Source organism: Vespula vulgaris, chromosome 3 (genome assembly GCF_905475345.1).
Source record: "Vespula vulgaris chromosome 3, iyVesVulg1.1, whole genome shotgun sequence".
NCBI classification, from domain to species: Eukaryota; Metazoa; Arthropoda; class Insecta; order Hymenoptera; family Vespidae; genus Vespula; species Vespula vulgaris.
This window is the reverse complement of record NC_066588.1, coordinates 6,094,099-6,104,402: the sequence shown is the minus strand read 5'-3', so window position 1 is coordinate 6,104,402 and position 10,304 is coordinate 6,094,099. Positions and strand designations below refer to the sequence as shown.

At 35.3% G+C, this 10,304-nt stretch overlaps 1 protein-coding gene across 5 annotated transcripts in view; it reads left to right on the top strand.

Annotated features, from left to right (window-relative positions):
- Window positions 1–4,326: 4,326 nt before the first annotated feature.
- The window catches only part of LOC127062823 (teneurin-a), a 473,231-nt gene continuing 467,253 nt past the window's right edge, over window positions 4,327–10,304 (top strand). For 2 of the 5 annotated variants that reach the window (XM_050991641.1, XM_050991640.1), the window contains exon 1: window positions 4,328–4,548. The gene's annotated coding sequence lies outside the window, so the exon portion shown is untranslated. Of the gene's footprint in view, window positions 4,549–10,304 lie in introns of all 5 variants that reach the window. The other 3 variants (XM_050991645.1, XM_050991644.1, XM_050991642.1) reach the window with 2 other exon arrangements.

The following is a 10,304-nucleotide window of genomic DNA, read 5'->3' as shown; positions in this document are numbered from 1 at the left end:
TGGCCATCTTGATCATGAAGATAGAATTTATAGAATAACTATTAATAAGTTTTTATCGTGATCGATATTGACTCTACTTCGCAATTCGTCGCAATATTATCTAAATATTCTGCAGTTGTATTAGATGTACGTGAAATAATCGAATGTATACATTTTAAAGTATATTCGTTTGCAAAGAGTATGCTTCGATCTTTACTCGTCGAAATCCAGAAGGAAACTATTTCGATACAATCAAAGCCATTGGAAGGTTTGTTTTTCTTGACGTAAACAGACAACGATCTCTCTGTTGGAATAGAATATTTCTCAAGTACTTATTTATTTCTATTTTATATTTAAGACATATTTTGAATTATGAAATGTTTAAACAAATGTGCTATTGTTTAAATATTAATTTATTAAACTCCGTGTATGTTTTAAATTGTTTAAATAATTCTAAAATTATCGAAAGTAGAATTTATTTAAGTTTACGCGTTTGGAAAGAGAGTGCTTCGATCTTTATTCGACGAAGTTCAAAAGAAAACTGTTTCAATAACAATCAAAGCCATTGAAAGGTTTGTTTTTCTTGATGTAAACAGGCAACGACCTCTCGGTCGGAATTGAATATTTTTTAAGTACTTATTTAATTCTATTTTATATTTAAGACGTATTTCGAACTATGAAATGTTTAAACAAATGTGCTATTGTCGAAATATTAGCTTATTAAACACCACGTACGTTTCAAATTATTTAAATAATTCTAAAATTATCGAAAGCAGTTTATTTAAGCTTACGCATTTGGAAGGAGAGTGCTTCGATCTTTATTCGTCGAAGTCCAAGAGAAAACTGTTTCAATAACAACCAAAGTCCTTCGACAGCTCGCTTTTATTAATTGAATACAAAAACTTCGACTTGAAAACTTTGTTGTATCGAAACGTTAAAGTAAAATTATTTTATATTTGACGCACATTTCGGGCTATGATTTATTTAAGCGAATATATAATCTTGATTATTAAAAATAATTGTTATATATAACTATTAATAACTAGTAAAATTCACTAGAATGCAATATATATATATATATATATATATATATATATATATATATCTTAAATGATCGTAAAAAAGATTTACACCAGTGAATTAATTATTTTTTGTATCAAAGTCACTCAAAGGCTTTTTAATCATTATTGTTTAATGAAAACGAGTAATAAAATTTCTACTATTGTACTTCCGTACCTATTGAAATTTAAAATTAAAATTCTTTTATGATATTTAAAAAATATGATGTATTCATATTCGTTTGAACCTTTATCTTTAAAATAAGACCGTCGAAATCGGTCAAGAATTACGCATGACCTCATCGTTGGTCTAAATCATTATAAAACCAGGCGTGATAAGCAGCCTAAACGTTTCACGTTATACATACTGTGTCTCATAACGACATAATTTTATCGTAATTATATTCGCATTAAAGATAGTTGTCGATTTATATGAAGAATGCATTCTCATATATCGTTAGATGTAATCATTCTCTAGAATAATTATAATAGTTGAAGAAATATGTTGTCAACAGCAATCAACATTATTCTCTCATAATCATTGTTCACAGTAATGTTATAGCCTTATCCTTGTCGGTTGCACATATTTCCCTTCCTTAAAATTATAATTACACGATCTAGGAGGATTATTATATTAAAATATTAATAAAAAATGAATCTGAAATACTTCACGTTACATATACGAATATTTCTATAAACCTTATTGCTATGAGAATGAAAAATTTCATAAGTAGATATAGGGAAACTATAAAATATAGTATCTACATTTTGAAAAAGATTCTTAGTGAACGTCTGTAGTGCGTCCGACAGTTTACTCGTAACGCGTTACGTGCTAGCTCATGCATAGAATACTTGCATTTGATGATAAAAGCACGAAGATGTCTCCTATGTAAACGTACGAATACATATATATATCATATATATATAATACATGTTTTATATATATATATATATATATATATATATATATGTACCTATATATATGTATATATAATACACAGTACTCGAAACCCGTCCATTTACGTATCGTCACGGACAGGAGAGAAGAGGTTCGCTTTCGTTTCGACGACGTGTCCCACGTGTATTCGTGTATTCGGAGCGAAACCTTCTATGCGAATATAATATTACGGGTATACGCATATCCACGTGCTTTAAACGTCGTCGTAAAGAACGAACGCGACAGTCCGTAAAAAGACCACAAGGCCCACTCTCGATAATAATTTATTCGAAAGACATACGAAAACTTTTCCAAGGGATACCTTGGAAAAATAGTGTTTCGATTTGTGTATATTATACGAAATATCTCAAATGTATGAATGATGATTAGTCGTAATAATGTAAATAGTTACTTGTAATACAATTTTTATCAATATCATATCCATCTATTTTTATGTCAGAGTTACAAACGAGTAAAGAAAAGTCCGTTGACTGGACGATTGAATTCTTAACCACAATAATAATTTCCCATTGATCTATCGTTCCTTCTGTCTTGGCAATGATAAAAAAGCTTTGGTCCGATATTACGAAGCGTCACGCGAGGTGCGAATTATTATTTCTCTCTTGGATGAATCGTACGTATGTATACATTCGTTGAGTCGGTAAATCAACGAAAGAGAAAGAAAAGGAAAAAGAGGGAGACAGGAAGAGAGAGAGAGAGAGAGAGAGAGAGAGAGAGAAACATGTAATAGCAGTAGAAGCAGAGAACATGTAAACTTTTCAATAACTCTCTCACGTTCACTCCTCTTCTCAGAAAACGAAATTTATTCTACCATCGATTTCTACGCAGGGTTTTCGAGCCTCGAACATTTCCTATCGCGTTCACATAAATAAGAAGAAGGAGAAGCTCGCAAGGTGTTACGTTCCGAAATTCGTTGATCTAATCGCGTCGTTGGATTGCTGCGTTGCGAGAGGGGAGTTTTTCCAACGGGCAGTGCTGCGGCAAGCTCGAGTTTCTAAAGAGAAAGAGAGAGACGAGAAAGAAAGAAAGAAAGAGAAAGAGAGAAAGAGATAAAGAAAGTAGAAAGTGTAGTGCGCGGGCGCACTCGATGAAGGGAAGGAAGAAAAGAGAGAAAAAAAAGAAAAAAAAAGGAAAAAGGAAAGAAAGAAAGAGAGAGAGAAAGAAGAAGCTGGATAGATAAAAGAAAAAAAGAGAGAAAACAAGAGGAAGAGATGAAAGAGAGGGGGAGGGATGGTTTTCGCTGCGTAGAAGAGGAGTACAGCGCGTAGATGTGTATATAAGAGATGGTGGGAGGAAAAGGGAGAGTGGTGAGGGTGGTGAGGGTTAGAGGGTGGTGGTCGTCTATATTTTATATCCGGTGTGTAGTAGAAACGCGTCGGCAGGGCGCAGACTCGAGGTAATCGGGGTCGGCCGGCTCTCTCGGCAGTTACTTGTCGCGATCCACCGTGGCCGCTCCACCGTGGTCGCTGTCGTGAGAAAACGCACCGCGGGAGACGTAACACTACGCACGTACGTACCTATGTACGCACGTATGTATTAAACGGAGAAAGAGAGACAGAGAAAAAGAGAGAGAGAGAGAGAGAGAGAGAGAGAGAGAGACAGAGAGGAAGAGAGAAAAAAAGAGACAGAGAGACAGGGAGAGAGAGAAAGAGAAAGAGAGAGTGTAAAGGGAGAGGGTGGGTCCTCGTTAGCCACAACTACAACGTAGATATCTATAGGAGGATATATAGAAGTTGACGCAAAGCTGCAGGAAAAAGCACAGCTTGCGCACTGTTGCTCTCCGCGCGCGTTTATCAAGCTCTCCGCAAGTGGTGCGCGCGCGACCGTGTCGAAGCGAAAGCAGTTGAGAGACCTCGAGTGTCCAGTGTGTTTACGTCGCCCGTTCTCCTTCGTGTTCTTGATTGTTATTGTCGTCGTCGTTGTCATTGTCGTCGTCGTCGTCATCGTTCTCGTTATCGGCAACGTGTTTTCTTCTCCATTGTCTTCGCGTGAATTCCTTTTTGTCTTTATTTATTTATGTCTAACGAGTATTTGGAGAATCCTACTGGCTAATTTAAGTCTCGTGTTATATCATTTGGAAGAAGAGATTATTTGTTTATGAATGTCGATATAGAGTGCAGAAAAACACGAGTGATCAGCTGACAGAGAAGAAAGCAGAGCAGCTTGAAATGAAGTTTCTTTGATCATTCATAAAATTCGTGAATCCGATCGTCGTGCTCGTCGTCGTCGTCCTCGTCTTCGTCTTCGTCCTTGTCAACGTCATTCGTGCTTTAATAAATTCGCAAATATATATATATACATATATATGTATATATATATATATATATATATATATATATATATTCCTATATGAGAGGATCGTGAAGAAATAACCTTCTATTCGGTTTCGTTTTCTTCGTTCTGTGTGTCTCGAGCCTCGCGCTCGTTCGTGCTTCTTGGTGAACGCTCGTGCGGCAAAGTGACTTCCTCAAAGTGCACCGGCAACAAGGCGATACAGCCTCGCGAACTCATCGTCAGCATAAATGATAAACGAAGCGAAGGCATCGAGTTGAGGTGAGTGTTGTAGACCTATACACAATATATATATATATATATATATATATATATATATATATATATATATATATACATTTATAATATCTATTGGACTTCTTACTACGCATTTCCCTTACGGAAACTCAGAAGATTTAATTAGAGAGAACGGATCGCCGCGTTAATTGCGCTCCTCCAATCTTAGAAATCTCGAATTACCGAACACTCCCCCTTCCTCTCCTCTTCCTTCCCAAGCTCCGTCTCTTACTTACCTACGCTCACCTCTCTCCTTCTTTCTACTCTCGTTTTACGCTCCTCTTACCAAAAGACGAGATAGTGCCTCGGGAGAAATTAAAGAGAATTACGCGGTTTACCGGAGGACCATCCCCCAACCTATCTCCTTCCTCCTCTTTCTTCTCCTTTTCTCGTGACCTTTTCATGCTACGTCTACCACAAAGCGTAATGAGAGATACGTCCGTTAGCATTGTTTCACGTTCATAGAATAACCCTTCTTCATATTTTTTATATTTTCTTCAAAATTACTTCGATAAATCTCATAAAAGAGACATTCTCAACTCTGTTTGTAAAATGTTCAAGATTATTAACGTTCTACTTTCTTTGTTTACTATGAGCAACTTGTTTTCATCTTGGCTTCCCTTTTTTTTCTTCTTTTTTTTATACGATCATCCATTCTCTCTCTCTCTCTCTCTCTCTCTCTCTCTCTCTCTTTCTCTTCTTCTTCTTCTTTCCCTCTCTCGGGTTACATCGTTGCTTTACCATTTTCTCCGCTCGATACGCGTCGTATAATGTTTATTGCATCTTCTTCGTGGAATATTTAAAGCGTTTTCGTAGAAATACGCGCTGAGCTGGAAGCATATATTCTCGAAATGAGGGATCGTTCGAGGTAAAGCTTTATCGGGTAAGAAGTTTTATATTGTCGAAACCGCGAAAGTCAAGTCGGCGTCACGATACCAGCAGCGTGGAATAAAGGATATTGCCAATATCCTTGTAGAAAATAATAAAGCTCCATAAAGGTTTATCGCAGTATTCTAGTATACTCTCTTTCTGTTCCTTGCTGTTCCTTGTCGTATTCTTTTCGATTATCGTCCATGATCATCTCGCTTCTTATCGTTAAACTGTATTTTATTTATATCCGATATTATTTTTCTTTTTCAAATGATACCAGAAGAACTCGCTTTTTAACTACTAACCTGTCTTTTTATCCTGACTTCTTTTAGATCTTAGAACATTGTTTTCAAAGAACGGATCGAGTTGCTTAACTCTTTTCGAGTGAAATAAGTACATTAAAAGAAAATGTTTACGAGATACTTTATTTTCCTTTCTCTAAGGTCGAAAGTTAATGTTGATTTCAAGAAGAATTTTAATAAAATTCCTCGAGACCGAGGATAGAAAAACGAAGAAATAGAAAAAGAGAGAATGTTCGCTCGAAGGATGTTTGACTAATAGCCGTTATCGTATTAAAGGAGTAGCAAGGGGTTTGCAATGAACGTACCGAAAGGAATCTCGTTGAAGGAACTCGAGTTACTTTGTACTTGAATTAGAAGTATCTATGTAATGAAGAATACCATTAATTGCATCGAATATCTCTCCTTTCAAGGCCTTACGAATTATTTCATTTTCTTAAGTTTTAGAAGAATTTCATTTCGCTGTGTTGTTTCTCTCTGTTTAGATCGTGGATAAATAAGTCATTCGCTTAACTATCAAAGACTTTTTGTTATTTTTTCTTTTCTTATTCTATAGATCGAGTATTTTTCTAGAAGCTTATCACTGCTTTTGACGCTCAGAAAGTAGCGTCTCGTAAAAAAGTAAGCGTTTATATAGGGCTGGACAAAAACGGGTTGCCTCTCGAATCTTCGCACAAATCAGATCAGGTTTTTAACGATATAAATCTCTTGGCAGCTGTCTCGGTCGTGAACATGAGGATCGTACACCGTTCAACGTTGCATCAAGATCGATGCAATGAAGCTCTCTTCGACCGCAATCGTAAAAAGATTCTATACTGATTGCATCGGATCATTCGAAACATATATACGTATTATATAAGATAGCAAGGTTCTCATCGAAACCTATTGAATTTCAAATTTAGTTCAACAATATTTTGTATACGTATGTGTAAAAATTGATTGCAAACAATGAATGAACGTGTTACGATCTCATAGCGTACGATATTAGGTATAAAAGAGACTTATAACTTCACGTTTGGAAGTATGCTACAGAGGCAGCTTGTTAAACTACTTTATATCTTCATTATTTTTTTCTATAGCCAAGAAATAAAAAGGGAAAGCATTTGTTCGTTTTATGTCATTCATTTTTGATAAATATTTATGTACTATAATCTTTATATCTATGTATATAGACTATAAATGCTATATATATATATATATATATATATATATATATATGCATATGCTAGAATTTGTATATGCTAGAATGCGATCCTATGCATATAGATGCTTACACATATAAACGAAGATTATCATTGAGAGAATACCGTATAAATGTCCGTTAATTATCTTAGACATCTAGGGAATTTGGAGAAACCTTGTTGTCGTTTTGATGGAGAATACGTTGCCGTATATCCGCGTACCGTGGATATCAACTAGAACACGATCAAGAAGGAGAATCCTAAGCAAATATGTAGGTGAGAAGCATTGTCGAAAGGCAACTATGTAAAATTTTAACCCGCGTAGGAGAAACTAGGAAAGAGAAAAGTTTTTCAACTTTGAACTTACGATTTTAACGAAACTTTACCAACGGTAATTTATTTTTAAAGGGTTGCAACAACTTTCTTGAGTTTCTAACGTTGTTTCGTTATGTAAAAAGTATTTTATAATCTTGAAATCATTATGATACGAGCTTTAAATAAATTTTAATTTGGATGATAGTGAAAAATGATATTTTCTTTTTCGTGGAATAATCAGCCGTTTTTGGGATGTAAATATCCAACTTCTGCATTCGTCATACACACACACACACACACACACACACACATATATATATATATATATATCATCAGGAACGAGAAATGAACGAGAGTTTTCCCTTTCCTCCTAGACTCTCTTCTCTTCTGTCTTCGACGTTGACCGACTGCATTCACATCGGTCCTTTTTGTACGGTTCCCACAATCTTTCCACAGAATTCAGCAGCATTTCGGATTCGAATTTCAGCGATCGATCGACCAACACCTTCTCCACTAGCCCACTAATTCTCGGAACTCGATCGAGAAAGAGATCGAGCTCGTTCATCGAATTCTCTCTTTCTCTTTCTTCCTTTCCCTTCTCATCATCTATTTCCTTTTTTCCTAGCCAACTTTTTACCCTCTCATTTTCAACATAGCGAATGATATACATTCGTCGATGAAGAACACAGCACGCAAACACTACTACCATTACAAACACTCGAAAGTACACTTCGAATCGCATTAGGAACTTCTAGACTGAACGATAAATTTCTATCGCAGGGAGACGATTTGTTTGGCTAGATGCATCGACCGATCGAGTTTCTTTACGTCTCCTTCAAGTCCTTCTTCCGATTTACTTACGACACTGACGTACCGTATTTGTTTTTTAACATTATTGTACTATTAACTTTTGTAGTCAATTTCTTGGACATCGTACACAATATGTATGCACTTTAAATGTATATATATATTTTTTTGAACAGTATCGAACATTTTACTTTGATTTTTTAATTATTATATATTCGTCCGATCATCGTTAACGCGATGTAATACCTTCTTTTAAAGAGATTAAATATAAGAACGAACGTTGCGCTAAAAGGAGACATCATCCCATTTGTTCTTTTTACATTATTGTTCGTCGTCAGTTTCTTCTGAAATACCAAGCAGGAGAAGCACTTCATTTTGCTTTTAGCATATATCTCATATTGCCGGCCGTCTCCACTATTCAATACCCATTAATTTTAATGGGTGTTAGCGGTTAGTTTAACACGTTTCACATTCAACGGTACAATGGGTACTCCTACCGGAACAATTTCACGATAATAAACGTTAAACACCGTCGGATGAACGTAACACGTACAACATACACATACGATTGACGTAAGCTACTAGCACCTTTACTGGCAACTTACCTTTATATTATTCCCGTAGTCCATACCTTCGCGTGACGTTGATCGATAAATACTTTTCGTGTTCCTCGCGTATCATTTTCAATAAGAAATCTTTCACCAAGGCTTTGCGTGTTTTACACAAATCGAGAACTCGATACTTTAACTCTTTCATTGTCGTCTTCGTCTTCTTCTCCTTTTAGTTCATGACTAATCGACTCCTAATGGTTCAACTTGCTATTTCATAATATTTCTTAGATGAATATTTTACTTTGAACAACGTTCTAATATCTTTGATTTCTTTTATCAAGGAATACGAAGAACGCGTTATATTTGAGAAATTTTTCAGGTTGATCCAAATTTAGTTATCTTTGGGAAATTCGACCAACCGTATCTGATTTATCACTATCTCTCTCTCTCTCTCTCTCTCTCTCTCTCTCTCTCTCTCTCTCTTTCTTCTTCCCTCGTTTGCTGCTGTCTCTCTGTCTCTCTTTGTCTTTCTCTTCGCTAACTCAGGCCAGTATCCAATACCCATTAATTTTAATGATGAACGTGGTCAGTTTAACACGTCCTGGACTCATTGTAACAAGCTTGTAGCGTAATAAATCATATACCCTTGTCAGTGAAAAGTGCATGGCTCAGATAAGTACGCGCGTTATTTGTTACCCTTGGTGTTATCCGGTATATCCCTCCTCTTACCTCCTCACTCCGTAACACTCGCACCTACTATGTTGGTGTGATCTCTACGTAGAACGGTGGATAGTTAAAGGACACGATATCACCGTCACCCCTTCAAGACCGATCGAAATGCCTAAAGATTATATGCTCTAGCTATACTGTAAAAGATAATATTACTGGTTTATCATCGAACTACATAAATCTTTTATTAATTTCTAAGAAACTTTTTACATTATTCTTTTCTTCTTTTCTTTCTTCATGCAAAGTACGGATTTTTTACGATATTATTCTTTCTTTCACGACAATCTTCCTTTTACGATCGTAAGCTTTGATCTTCGTTTAATGTATTCAATCTGACAAAAATCGATCAGGATATTAATTAAACGTAGTATTATACTCTTCATTTTATGATGTACATACACTATTCCATTGTAATGGTCTATTAATAATTTTAATAATTAACTCGTAATTAATAATAGCCAGTTCACATTCGAATTCATAATTTATGAAAATTCAGTATAATATTATCGATGCAACTAGTTACTCTCCCGTTTTTCAATCGTTGATTTATGAAAATTATTATTATTATTTAGTATTAGTCTATGTTCAAGACAATGGAATGAGTATATAGCTTTTATGTAAGATTAAAGAGTAACCTTGAATTATCATAAATTTTGTAAGGTTCCAAGAGACTAGGAAGCTTTAATATCTCTAACATTCTCTCTTATCGATTTGGCCAAAGGCATGTTCGCTCGTGGGCGCGCGTTACGCGCGTCGCGTCGGCAATAAATGTGCGATAAGGTAAACGCGTCGTAAAGGCTAGGCTATTTGTTAAGTACTGAAATTACTTTTATCGTCTACGAGCTAGTCGAAGTTATGATTATGATTGTTGTGACGGAAAAATATCGAAAGGTATCGTACGATAAAAAAATTTTTAAAAACCGTGATGAAAATTTTTCAATTTATTCTATAATAAAAAGAATATAGCAATGTGTAAATAATAATTTTAC